Source organism: Saimiri boliviensis, chromosome 5 (assembly GCF_048565385.1).
Source record: "Saimiri boliviensis isolate mSaiBol1 chromosome 5, mSaiBol1.pri, whole genome shotgun sequence".
Taxonomy (NCBI): Eukaryota; Metazoa; Chordata; class Mammalia; order Primates; family Cebidae; genus Saimiri; species Saimiri boliviensis.
Window position 1 is genome coordinate 117,469,598 of NC_133453.1, and position 12,711 is coordinate 117,482,308.

Here is a 12,711-nt window from a genome sequence, read left to right on the forward strand (position 1 = left end):
GTTCTTCCCAGGCCATGTTGTCTGGGGTTGCCCAAGAAAGTTTCCATTATCTAATACCATTTGCCCACAAAACTCAACTCATCACCCAGGTTTTCATCCAGGTACAGAAACATTGTCTTTACAGACCTAATTGCTTTTCTCAGCAGATGGGCAGACTCAGTACAGACTATATGAAATAATGGCTAAGGGCACAGACTCTGGGGTTACATGGCTGGGTTTAAATGACTGACTCTACCACTGTCCGGCCATGTGACTATGGACAAGTCGCTTAAGTTGTTTGTGCATATTTCTTCATCTGTGAAGTGGGGATAATGACATGTGTGTACCCCATAGGATTGCTGTGAGCATTACATAAGCTAATATATCTAAGAGCATAAGTTAGTGTTAACAGCATTAAAAGCATCAGGCAGAGAACTCTCAGAGAGAGGACCCTGCAAATATAGAATTTTGTATATTGAACTCAATCTAAATTATTGGAGGCTGATGTTTTCCACAGACTACTGGGGAGAAAAAGCCCTCCTTAAAATTAATAGTAGTAGTTGTTGATAAGTCCGAGTTGGGCAACTTCAGATAAAGATTATAGCTTTTCCGTTTAATTATTTGTTATTTTATTTGAGGAAACAATCAATTTTAGCCTAGGTCACAGCGTGTTTACTCCACCCTGAGTAAACCACAACGTGGAGCATGGCTCCTCTCTTCATTCTCTGCTAGATATTTTCTGCATAAGGAATGGTGTGTGATAGCCTTAAGACAATAGGGGTGGGTTATTTTACAACTCAAAACTGAACCTCTGGCTTTGATGTTGTTAAAAGTTCTCAGCTTTCCTACCTCAGGATCTGTTTCCTGGAGTTTTCTTTTATTCACATCTTAGGCCTTTCCTGTGGTGACAGTCCCTCCCTGCCCCTTCTCTTCTTTCCACATTTTCAACTTCTCTTTTTTCTTCCTTAGTTCCAATCACTCTTAGCACTCATCTCTCCTAGGCTGTCCTGGACATTTCCAAATGCTCTTATTTTACTACATATAACAATTTCGCATGTTACTTTTGCATTCTTTCTCTGCTTTCTGTCAAAATTTTCCCCAAAGAGAAATTTTGTCATAAGCTATGACTCTCTTTATATAGTTCTTTCAACCCTGTATAAGGTTTAGTCTTCTATGAATGTCTTTTTACATCTATCATTTCATTTGCTCTTCACATAACCCTTCAGGCTGACAGAGCCAGTAAAATTATTACCAGTTCATAGATGAAAAAGCCAAGGCCAGGAAAAGTGATATGAGAAGTCTCTGATCACCCAGAAAATGAAGAACCCAAGAAACACAAACCTAGAGATGGAAAAAAATCTTTTGATGTTATCATATCCAACCTTTTATTAGACATGGGAATCTCTTTGTACAGTAGTTCCTGAAAGTTCCAGGAATGTTTATCTGACATTTGTTTAAGAGAAGAAAAATAAATACTGACATTTGCTTAAGAGAGGAAAAATAAATACTGCCTCATGTATATATACTGCTATGCTCATTGAAGAGTACCATCAATCATTGTTTGATGGACATCTTCAGCAACGGAATGATTCTTGACACCTGGGGCTTCCTTAAGTAGTAACATTGTCACACTTACACAGGGACTTGAAATCATATTTCTTACCTTTGTGAAGTGAGTATAAGAAGGAGACCTTTTTAAGCCAACTTGGAAAGAGTTCCATTCTTAGAGGAATGGCGGCAGGGAGAGCCAGCCCTCACTCTGGCGGACTTCCTATCAACCTTAAATCTGACCACCGTTTCCAGGCCTGACCTGGCTTCCATTGAAGTTGCATTTGCCTATTTTTCTCACCTTCCTTTCCACCAAAGCTAGGTGATTCTCTGATATTGAACAGCAAATTAGCCTGGTCTGAGTTCACCCTGCAGTTAGAGTTTTCCATAAGGCGAGGGGGCACTGCCTTCTTCTGAAAAGGAGGTGTAGGTTGGTGGCTTGATGAATGCAATGTGCCAGGGCAATGGATGATGCATGGACTCCTCCACAGATGGGGGCCGAAATGGGAATCTTGAGTTCAATGCCTTGCTAGGTATGGAGTAGAGAAAGGTAAAGACAAACAAACAAACAAATTGGGCTGTACCCTTTGATTTGCCAGTAGGACTCCTCACTTCCTGCTCTTCTAGGATAGTCTCCAGAATTCTTCCAAGTCATGGTGTCTTATCTTGGCCCTCTTTTTGTAACAAAGACCTGCGCCTTGTCCATTGGATCCTCCCTCACTGAGCCCACCATTGTTGGGCCCCCCATGTGACAGCAGAGGAGGATCAGATACTGTTCTGTTCAACCATAATCAATTAGTGAGCCCTAAAACTCAAGCCTTTGGCTTTTAGGAAAAAGACAGGAGAGGAATAAATTCACTGTTCTTTTTCTTTCTTGCCCTTATGCTGAGCTACATGTGATCTTAAAAACTAAATTCTCAGCTAGTGGGTCATTCCTGTAATCCCAGAACATTGGGAGGCCAAGGCAGGTGGATCAGCTGAGGTCAGGAATTTGAGAGCAGCCTGACCAACACGGCAAAACTTGAGCTCTACTAAAAATACAAAATTAGCTGGGCATGGTGATGAGTGCCTGTAATCCCAGCTACTTGGGAGGCTGAGGTGGGAGAATCACTTGAACCTGGGAGGTAGAATTTGCAGTTAGCGGAGACTGCACCACTGCGTTACAGCCTGGGCAACAGAGTGAGAGTCCGTCTCAAAAACAAAACAAAACAAACAAACGAAGAAACCTAAATCCACAAACTTGCTAGAGCATCTTTTAGGAAGCCTATAGATCCTTTCTGTGTTCTTTACCCATTTCCTTGGTACGTACTTTCTATTCTGCTGTCTTACAGGCTAAGTGCTTTTGGGCATTGTGCCACATTTTTTTGTAATATTTCTTGACCTAAGCTTGGACTTTTAACTTCAAGGAGAGCAGCCAAGTGTCAAATTTGGCCTTTTCCAAGTCTTGCTTACAGAAAGCCCAGCAATCCCCTGAAGTGACTGGCAACACTGTCCTTGGGCCAAATGCAGAAGTCAGCTGCAGATGGTGCTATAGAGAGATAGTGTGCGGAAGGCACCTCCTGCCAATTCTGGATGCCCAGGCCCAGCCAAACCACCAGACTCCTGGCTCCTAGTCAAGACTCCAACCTTCCTCCATGAAGGCCGTATGGGATTGTATCCAGATACCTTAGGAGACTGTCTGGCAACCTGTTCCCCCAGCATGAGGTGCCTCCCTTCTCTGGCCCTAGAGCCAGCTAGCACCTGAGGGAAGAATGCCTAGCAGAATGAAAGTCTAAGGACCTGTTTGTATCTTTGCAGCCTTCAGTAGAACCCCACCTTTTTTAGGCTTTTAGGTGAGGCTTTCTGTTCTTAAGTTCACCTTCTGATGCCAAATATGTGGACCTTGGGCCTGTCACTTTGCTCTCCGAGACAGGCCCACAACAACCCTCTGGGGACACATTTGTGGTTTCAGTCTCTTCAACATGCATTATCCTTTCTTCTGGAGATAACACCTCAAAGTTTCTTTGTCTATTCCTAGCTTAGTCCATGTGGATCTGGTGAGGGTACTGCCTCCATAAGGAGAGTACAACTTGTCACTGGCCAGCCAGCATTTTGCATTCTCCCAGCCATGGGGATTGGTTCATTGGTGGACACAAAACCCAGACCTTTTCCTTCAGGGTTGAACACACAACTCAAATTGTTGTAATTAGAGCAAGTTCTGCAGCTTATTATTAGCTCCTGGGGGGATATGCTCAATTTTAAACTGGATTTGAAGAAGGACTAGAGCTGTTGGCACCACTTTGCCACCGCATGGTGCCTGAGAATGAAACCAGCATGGTTAAGCAGAGCCAAGAGAGAATGGCTGGGTCCCAATGGCATAATTTCAGTTCTGAGATCAAACTCTAAAAATAAAATTGTTTCTACCCTTAGATTTTTCTTTTCTGTTACATAGGACAAAAACTTATTTTTTCTTACTAAAGAAGTTTGATTTTGATTTAAAGAGCCCTAGAATCTACTATATATCTCCTCCACTATCAAGCTAGATAGAAGGCTTGATGTATCTAGTCTTGTTTGAGGCAAGATAATACAGATTTTCTTTGTGAGTGATGTCAAGATTCTGGAAGCCAAGTTTAGGCAAGAGAGTAAAATTGCTAGGTCCAGGGGTAAGTAAAAGTTCAGCTTTAGTATTTATTGAAAAAAAAAATGTACCTGTTCAAGTGTTTTGCTCATTTTTCATTAGATAGTCTGCATTTTGTTACTGATTCATAGGGATTATGTGTATATTCCGGCTACCAGTTCTTTGTCAGATATGGGTTGTGCAAATATCTTTTCTATACTTTCCCTTTCGCTTTTTAAATGGCCTCTTTTATAAACATTTTTAAAAATTTTAATGAAGTCCAGTTTATCAGAGTTTTATTTTATGTTTTTCCTTTCTGTGTGCTGTTCAGAATGTTTTTTCCCATTCCAAGCAAAGCTATGAAGATATTATTCTGCTGTCTTTTAGAAATTTAATTGTTTTACTTTTCCTGTTTAGGAAACCTATCTGGGTTCCCATCTGGAATTGATTTCTGTGTATGGTGTGATGTGGGAGTGAAGTTCATTTATTCTCACAGGGATAATCAACTGATTAAGGCACCATTTATTGAAAGGGACACTCTTTACTCCCTGCATTTCAGTGGCACATATAATTCTATATATATGGGTCTGATATTTGATTTTTCTATCTTATTCCATTGGTCTCTTTGTACTTGTACCAGTTGCATGCTTTTTTAGTTGATGTTTCTTCCTAATAAGTCTTGATATCTGGCACTATCAATCCTGCAACACTGTTCTATTTCTTTAAAACAGTCTTGCCATTACTGGCCATTTTTGTATATTCCTTAATTTATATAAGATCTCTTAAAATTTCTCTTAGTATTTTAAAGTACTTTTTGTGTAGAAGTCTTGTACATCTTTAATTTTATTTGTATACCTAGGAACAAATTGTTTCATTTTAATGAAATTAAATGAATAAAAATGTAAATGCTTTTTAAAAATAATTTTCTAATTATTTCTGCTATTATAGAAGAATATAATTTATTTTGTATTAACTGTATGTCTGAAAATCTTTCTAAATTCACTTATAAATTCTAATAATTTATCTGTAGATACTTGTGTGTTTTCTATGTGGAAGATTATATTTTCTGCAAATATGGTAAATTTTACCTCTTCTCTTCTAATATCTATTGATTTGTATTTATTTCTCTTGACTTGCTGTACTGGTAAGGTCTGCTAGTACAGTAATGAATAGGCATGGGGATAGCAGACATCCTTAACTCTTTCCTGTTCTCAGGGAGAAAGCTGATTATTTCAACAGTATGTAAGCTGTTTGTTAGATTTTTGTAGCTATTCTAATAAATTAATAAAGTTCCCTTCTATTTTTATTTTGCTAAAATTTCTTTTTTTAATCATGAATTAGTGTTGGGTGTTCTTAAATGCTCTTTTCACCTCTATTAAGGTGATAATGTATTTTTCTCTTTTATTTTATTAAGGTGATAAATTACATTGCTTTTCAAATGTTAAAACCAGTTTGTGTTTCTGATTAATTATCACTTCACATGCTGTTAAATTTAATTGGCCAGTATTTTGTTAGGGATTTTTACATCTGTGTTCATAAAAGAAACTAGTCTGTAAATTTATTTTTACAGAATGTCCTTTAAAGGTTTAGTGTTAAAGTTGTGTTGGCTTCACAGAGAGTTTGAAAGTGTTCTATTAATATATTTTACTATGCTCTAGGAAAGGTTATATAAAATTGGTATTCTTTCTTCATTTAATGTTTGGAATAATTCAGTGTAATAGTTATTTGGGCCTGGAGTTATTTTGAGAAACGTTTTATGTAAAAATTTAATTTTTTAATAGATATGGGATTATTTTTATTTTTTGTTTCTTCTTGTTTTTTTAAAGAATTACTACCAGGAATTGTGTCCATTTTATCTTTAAATTTTTAAATTTATTGCCATAAATTTGCTTATAATATTCTGTTAAAGTTTTTAATGTCTTTAGACTTTGTAATTATGTTCCATTTTTTGTTTCTCACATTTGGCATTCTTTCTCTGTTTTTGGTCATTTTGGTTATCTTAGGGGTTTATTGGTTAATCTTTTCAATTTGGCTATATTGACATTTTTCATTGCTTTTAATTTCATTAATTTCTTCTGTTCTTATTTCCTTTGTCTTAGTTTCTGTGGCTTTAACAGTTTATTCACTTATTTCAATGAAGTAAGATTACAGTTTTCTAAGATGGGTCCTTAAATCATTGCTCGTCATCATTTTTTTTCACTAAAATATGCTTTTAAGATTATAAATTTTCCTCTACTGCTTCAGCTTTATTCTGCCATATTGATATGCCATCTTTTGATTAAACTCACTTCAAAATATTTTCTAATATACATTGTGATTTATTCTTTGACCCATGGAATATTTAGAAACATATTGTTTCATTTCACAACACTTGGAGAATTTTTAGTTATCCTTGTCTCTGATTTCTCACTTAGATTCATTGTTGTCAGAAAATTAGATTGCATTAAAGTCTACTTTGTCTAATAACCTCATCAGTTTTCTTTTGGTAAATGCTTTCATGAAGTATATTTTTTCATCTTTTCACTTTTAAACTTTCTTTTTCTTTAAGTTTAAATCATACATCTCATATGACATACATAGTTGGATTTTGTTATTCATATAGCCCAACAATCTATCTATTCACTAGAGTGCTTGGTCCATTTACATTTAATACAACTGGTACATTAGGGGTTAAATCTACAATCTTGCTACTAGTTTTCTGTTTATCCCATTTATTCTTTGTTTATCTGTTCCTTATTTTTTATCTTCTAAGGATTAATGACCTATTTTTATTAGTGAATTTATCTTACTTGATACAAGGATATAAATTGATATTTCAGTAATTAGATTTTACAATATTAAGCCTTGACTTAGATAAGAGTCTGTCTTAAATTAGATCTTTTATTCTGCTTATGCCAACACAACGATCTTAGAATGCTTCGTTTACGTTCCCCTCCCACTGCCTTTTGTGTTAGAATAGAGTACTTATTTATTTATTTATTTATTTATTTATTTATTTATTTGAGACATAGTCTCTTTCTCTGTTGCTTAGGCTGTAGTACAGTAGTGTAATCATAGCTCACTGCAGCCTCAAAGTTCTGAGCTCAGGTGATCCTCTTGCCTCAGCCTCCAGAGTAGTTAGGAATACAGGTGCTTGCCACAATGCCCAGCTAGTTTTTTAAATCTTTTTGTAGAGACAAGTTCCTCACTATGTTGCCCAGGCTGTGATCTCCTGGCCTCAGGTTACCCATCTGCCTTGGCTTCCCAAAGTGTTGGGATTATAGGCATGAGCCACTAAGCCCAGCCCGCATTGTAATTCTACATAACATATTATTATTAATGCTTTTAAAATTTAATATTAACTTGAATTTGCCCACATTTTTACCATTTGCTGGGCTTTTTACTCTTTCCTAGTTTAATATGCTTTCATCTGGGATAAATTTTTTTCTGCCCAAAGAATTCTTTTTACTATTTATATTAATGGTGATGAATTCCCTCTATGTTTGGATAAAATATCTGCCTCTCTTTTAAAAAAAAAACAAAACTGCAGAACATTTTTACTGGTATAGAATTTTAAATTAGCAGTTACTTTCTTTAAGCACTTAAAATATATGATTTTATTGTCTAGTGTCTTACTTATAATAGAGAATTATTTTTGTCTTGTTGTTTCTTTGAAAGTAATGTATCATTTTAATTTGAATACGCTTTTCTAAAAAATAAATTTTAATTTTAGAATATTTTTAAATACAAAGAAAAGTTATACTAATAGTACAGACAGTTATTACATAGCCCATGCCTAATTTTCCCTGATGTTAACATCTTACATTAGTATAGTTGATTACAACTAATGCACCAATATTGATGTTATTATTAACTAAATTCCATATGTTATTCAAACTCCTTAGGTTTATAATTTATTTGCTCCTGTAACCCATCCAAGATGTCACATCATATTTAGTTAATTATGTCTCCTTGGGCTCCTGTTAGCTGTGGCAGTTTTTCAGGCCTTTTTGTTTTCGTTTTTGATGATCTTCAGTTTTGAGGAATACTGGTCATGTATTTGGTGGAATGTCTCTCATTTGGGATTTGTCCTACATTTTTCTCAAGATTAAGGGTACATGTTTCCAAAATGACATAACTGTAGATGTTAACCTTGACCACTTGGCTGAGGTAGTGTTTGTCAGATTTCTCCAGTGTAAAGTTATTCTTTTTCCATATTGTACTCTTTGAAAAAAAGCTACTAGTTGCAGTCCATACTTAAAGAGTGAGGAGTTATGCTCTACCTCCTTGAGCCTGAAGCATCTATACAAATTATTTAAAAGTATTCTTACAGATTTGTTTCTTCTTATATGTCTTTCAGTCTGTCTATCTGTCTATCTTTCTATCTATTTATCTGTCTATCTGTCTATCCATCTGTCAATCTAATCATGTATTTTAATCAGTATGAATCCTTGGATACTTTCAGTATAATACTTTCAGTATAATCCAATATAGCTTTAATTTTTGCTCAGACTATTCCAGTTTTGGTCATCTGTAGCCCTTTCTGATGGCCCCTGGATTCATATGTTCTTTTGTCATATCACCATCAATGTAGTTTTTTGTTTGTTTGTTTGCTTGCTTGCTTTAGCACCTGTTTACTCTCTGGACTACAAGATGCATCTATAAATGTTTCTGCATGTACTCATATACATGATATCACCAACCTAATGTATTCATATGAACACTCTTAAGACTTTTTTCTTTTTCTTTGATTTTCAGCAGTTTAACTATAATGTACTTAATTGTGGTTTTATTTTATTTATTTTTATTGGATTTTACGTTTTGGGGTACATGTGAAGAACATGCAATATTGTTGCATAGGTACACACATGACACTGTGATTTGCTGCCTTCTTCCCTATCACCTATATCTGGCATTTCTTCTCATGCTATCTCTCCCTAACTCCCCATCCCCTGCTGTCCCTCCCCTGTTCCCCCTGACAGACCCCAGTGTGTGATGCTCCCCTCCTGTGTCCATGTGTTCTCATTGTTTAACACCCATCTATGAGTGAGAACATGTGGTGTTTGATTTTCTGCTCTTGTGTCCATTTGCTGAGAATGATGGTTTCCAGGTTCATCCACGTCCCTACAAAGGACATGAACTCATTGTTTTGATGGCTGCATAATATTCCACGGTGTATATGTGCCACATTTTCCCTATCCAGTCTATCATCAATGGGCATTTGGGTTGGTTCCAAGTCTTTGCTATTGTAAACAGTGCTGCAATGAACATTCGTGTGCATGTGTCCTTATAGTAGAACAATTTATAATCCTTTGGATATATACCCAGTAATGGGATTGCTGGGTCAAATGGAATTTCTATTTCTGGGTCCTTGAGGAATCACCACACTGTCTTCCACAATGTTTGAACTAATTTACACTCCCATCAACAGTGTAAAAGTGTTCCTATTTCTCCACATCCTCTCCAGCATCTATTGTCTCCAGACTTTTTAATGATTTCCATTCTAACTGGCGTGAGATAGTATCTCAATGTAGTTTTGATTTGCATTTCTCTAATGTCCAGTGATGATGAGCATTTTTTCATATGTCTGTTGGCCTCATGTATGTCTTCTTTTGTAAAGTGTCTGTTCATGTCCTTTGCCCACTTCTGAATGGGCTTGTTTGTTTTTTTCTTGTAAATCTGTTTTAGTTCTTTGTAGATTCTGGATATCAGCCCTTTGTCAGATGGGTAGATTGCAAAAATTTTTTCCCATTTTGTTGGTTGCCGATTCGCTCTAATGACTGTTTCTTTTGCTGTGCAGAAGCTGTGGAGTTTGATTAGGTCCCATTTGTCTATTTTGGCTTTTGTTGCCAATGCTTTTGGTGTTTTGGTCATGAGGTCCTTGCCTACGCCTATGTCTTGAACGGTTTTGCCTCGGTTTTCTTCTAGGGTTTTTATGATGTTAGGTCTTATGTTTAAGTCTTTAATCCATCTGGAGTTAATTTTAGTGTGAGGTGTCAGGAAGGGGTCCAGTTTCTGCTTCTTGCACATGGCTAACCAGTTTTCCCAACACCATTTATTAAACAGGGACTCCTTTCCCTATTGCTTGTTTTTGTCAGGTTTGTCAAAGATATTCTGTTTGGCATTTTTAGCGCTACTTGAATGCGTGGCTTGATGCCTTTCAATGGTTTTGAAATATCTTTGGTCATTATCTTTTCTTTCTGTCTCTCCTCCATTATTGGAACTTCATTTATATATATATTAGATTTACTTACATAACATCTTTTATATATTATATATTAGATTTACTTATATAACATATATGTTAGATTTACTTACCCAGTTTTGTAGGTCTCTTATGGAAATGTCTGAATCTTTTTTTTCTTACATCTATGGACTTCTATCTAGATATTTTTTCCTTATCTAATCTATCTTTTAGGTTTTTTAAACTATAAAGAAAACTGAGTCAATAATTTATCTTTCAATTTACTAATTCTTTGTCTTGCATGTTCGAGTTTTATATTAACACCATCTCTTAAATTATTTTTCAGTGATTTTATTTTTTTCTCAACTCAAAAACTATTTTATTTTTGCAGCCAGATTTCAATATGCAAGGAAGTGCATCATATTTTCATCTATTTTCTTGAATTTGTTAATCTTAGACATTGTTAAATCCTTGTGTGCTATCTACAGCATCCAAAGCCCTGTGTTTAGATAAACTATAGAGGTTATGGATAAGTTCTCATTCTCCATAGACATTTAATTTTCTCTAGTAGGGGGTTAGACTATAGGAAAATTATCTTGATCCATTCAGTCAATATTAGTATGTTTTCATTTCCCCCTAACTCCTTAATCTCAACTGGAACTCTGGTTTGTTTCATAAGTTCCCGGTTTTCTCCTCTATAAAATGTGGGTAACTGTAGACGCTATCTCATAGGGTTGTTATAAGACTTAAGTGAGTTAATATTTCCAAGGCCCTTAGAAAAGTACCTGGCATAGTGTTGTGTATGTATTTGTTAATTAAATTTTAATTCTTAAATTTAAAAATTAAATATTTTCTTTTAAATGATAACAAGCAATGTCCTTAAAAATAGTCCCAAAATATGTACTATTGCAAGTTTCATTTAGCTGGTTTGTGTGTGTACATGACTGTGCACATATGTGTGTAGAGTTGTGTGTGCTTACACAAACATTTTGTTAATATCTCTTTACTAAGATCTATGACTTTTGTTCACAGCTCAGTTAAGTTAAAACAGCTCTCCAGACATCTAGAGAGTTAGCTCTCTGGTGCTTTTGAATGATCCAGGTACAAATAAAAAACATTCACAATAAGAAATTTCAAACTATGATCTCTGGCATCTTCTCACACTCTGTTGTGAATTTGAATGAGGAGAGAAAAACAAACAAACAAACAAAAAGGTATATGAGGTTTTTACTCCCTCATTTCAATCAGAAGAGTTTGCAGCTATCTCTTTTATACTTGAACAAACATTTCCATAATTAAAAACATTTAAATACAACTGCTCTCAGGGAAGATTTGAGTCTGTCTCTGAGACAATTCTCTACAGGTGTTACTTCTCATCACCAAATCTTGATAGATTTTGGATAAAAGAGTGTTAAAGTTTGTTATTCTCCTCAGCAAAAGTATGGGGTGAACTTTTTCCAAATTAAGGGGTACATCATGTATTTTGATAACCAACTTGTTACATTGGGTTAAAGTTTCCTTTTGAAAATTATGGAACTTAACTCATAACTGCATCCAAAAAAAAAAAGCACATTCCAACTCCACACTATACCAAGGAGGCTGAAGGAGAACCTACAGACAGGGTCAACACATTCCTCAAAGACTGTTTGGAACTTACTGTAATGCATTAGACCAGTGATTGAATGAGGCTCCCATATTTCCTGCCCTAGAGAGCCACAGTGTGTTTAACCTAGAAAATCCTCACCGTAGACATTAGCAGGGCATCCATCTGGCTTATAAAAACACATCGAAGTCCCATCATATATCTAATTGTGAACAATGTTGACTTCATTCTAAGACTAAAAAATAATAATGGCCACTCAAAGAAAAGGATACACTAAAACATTAAATCTACATGTTGGTTGTCAGACATGCCCCATTTTCCCAGATGTTCATAATTTTTTATATTGCATCTTAAAATCAAGGAAATATGGCATCTCCAAATGGGTGCTCATAAATAATATGTAGAATAATTGGTTATAAGCAATTTAATATTGAAGGACATTTGTTGGACATGATAATTTGGGCTTTGAAATAAGTTACCTTTAATTGTTGAACAGTATTATCTGTTGAAGTCATCCCTGGAGCAATACATAAGATTCTATGATCATTGCAAAGAATAATATTTATCCTTCTAGATTAGTTGGTAAGTATCTAGTTCACTTAGAAATCAAATTTAATCACAGAGAACAATCACTGTCAAAAGAAAAGTTCTCCAGTTTCTATAAGCTAATTATAATTCATGCTTTTCCTTTTATTTCTAGCATCTCTTCTTTTGATTTAGTCCTCATTTTGTTCCATTGACTGGAAATTCCAGAACAATGTTAAATAATATTGTTCAATAGAGTTCATCTTCATGTTTCCCTAATTTTGATGGAACTGTCTT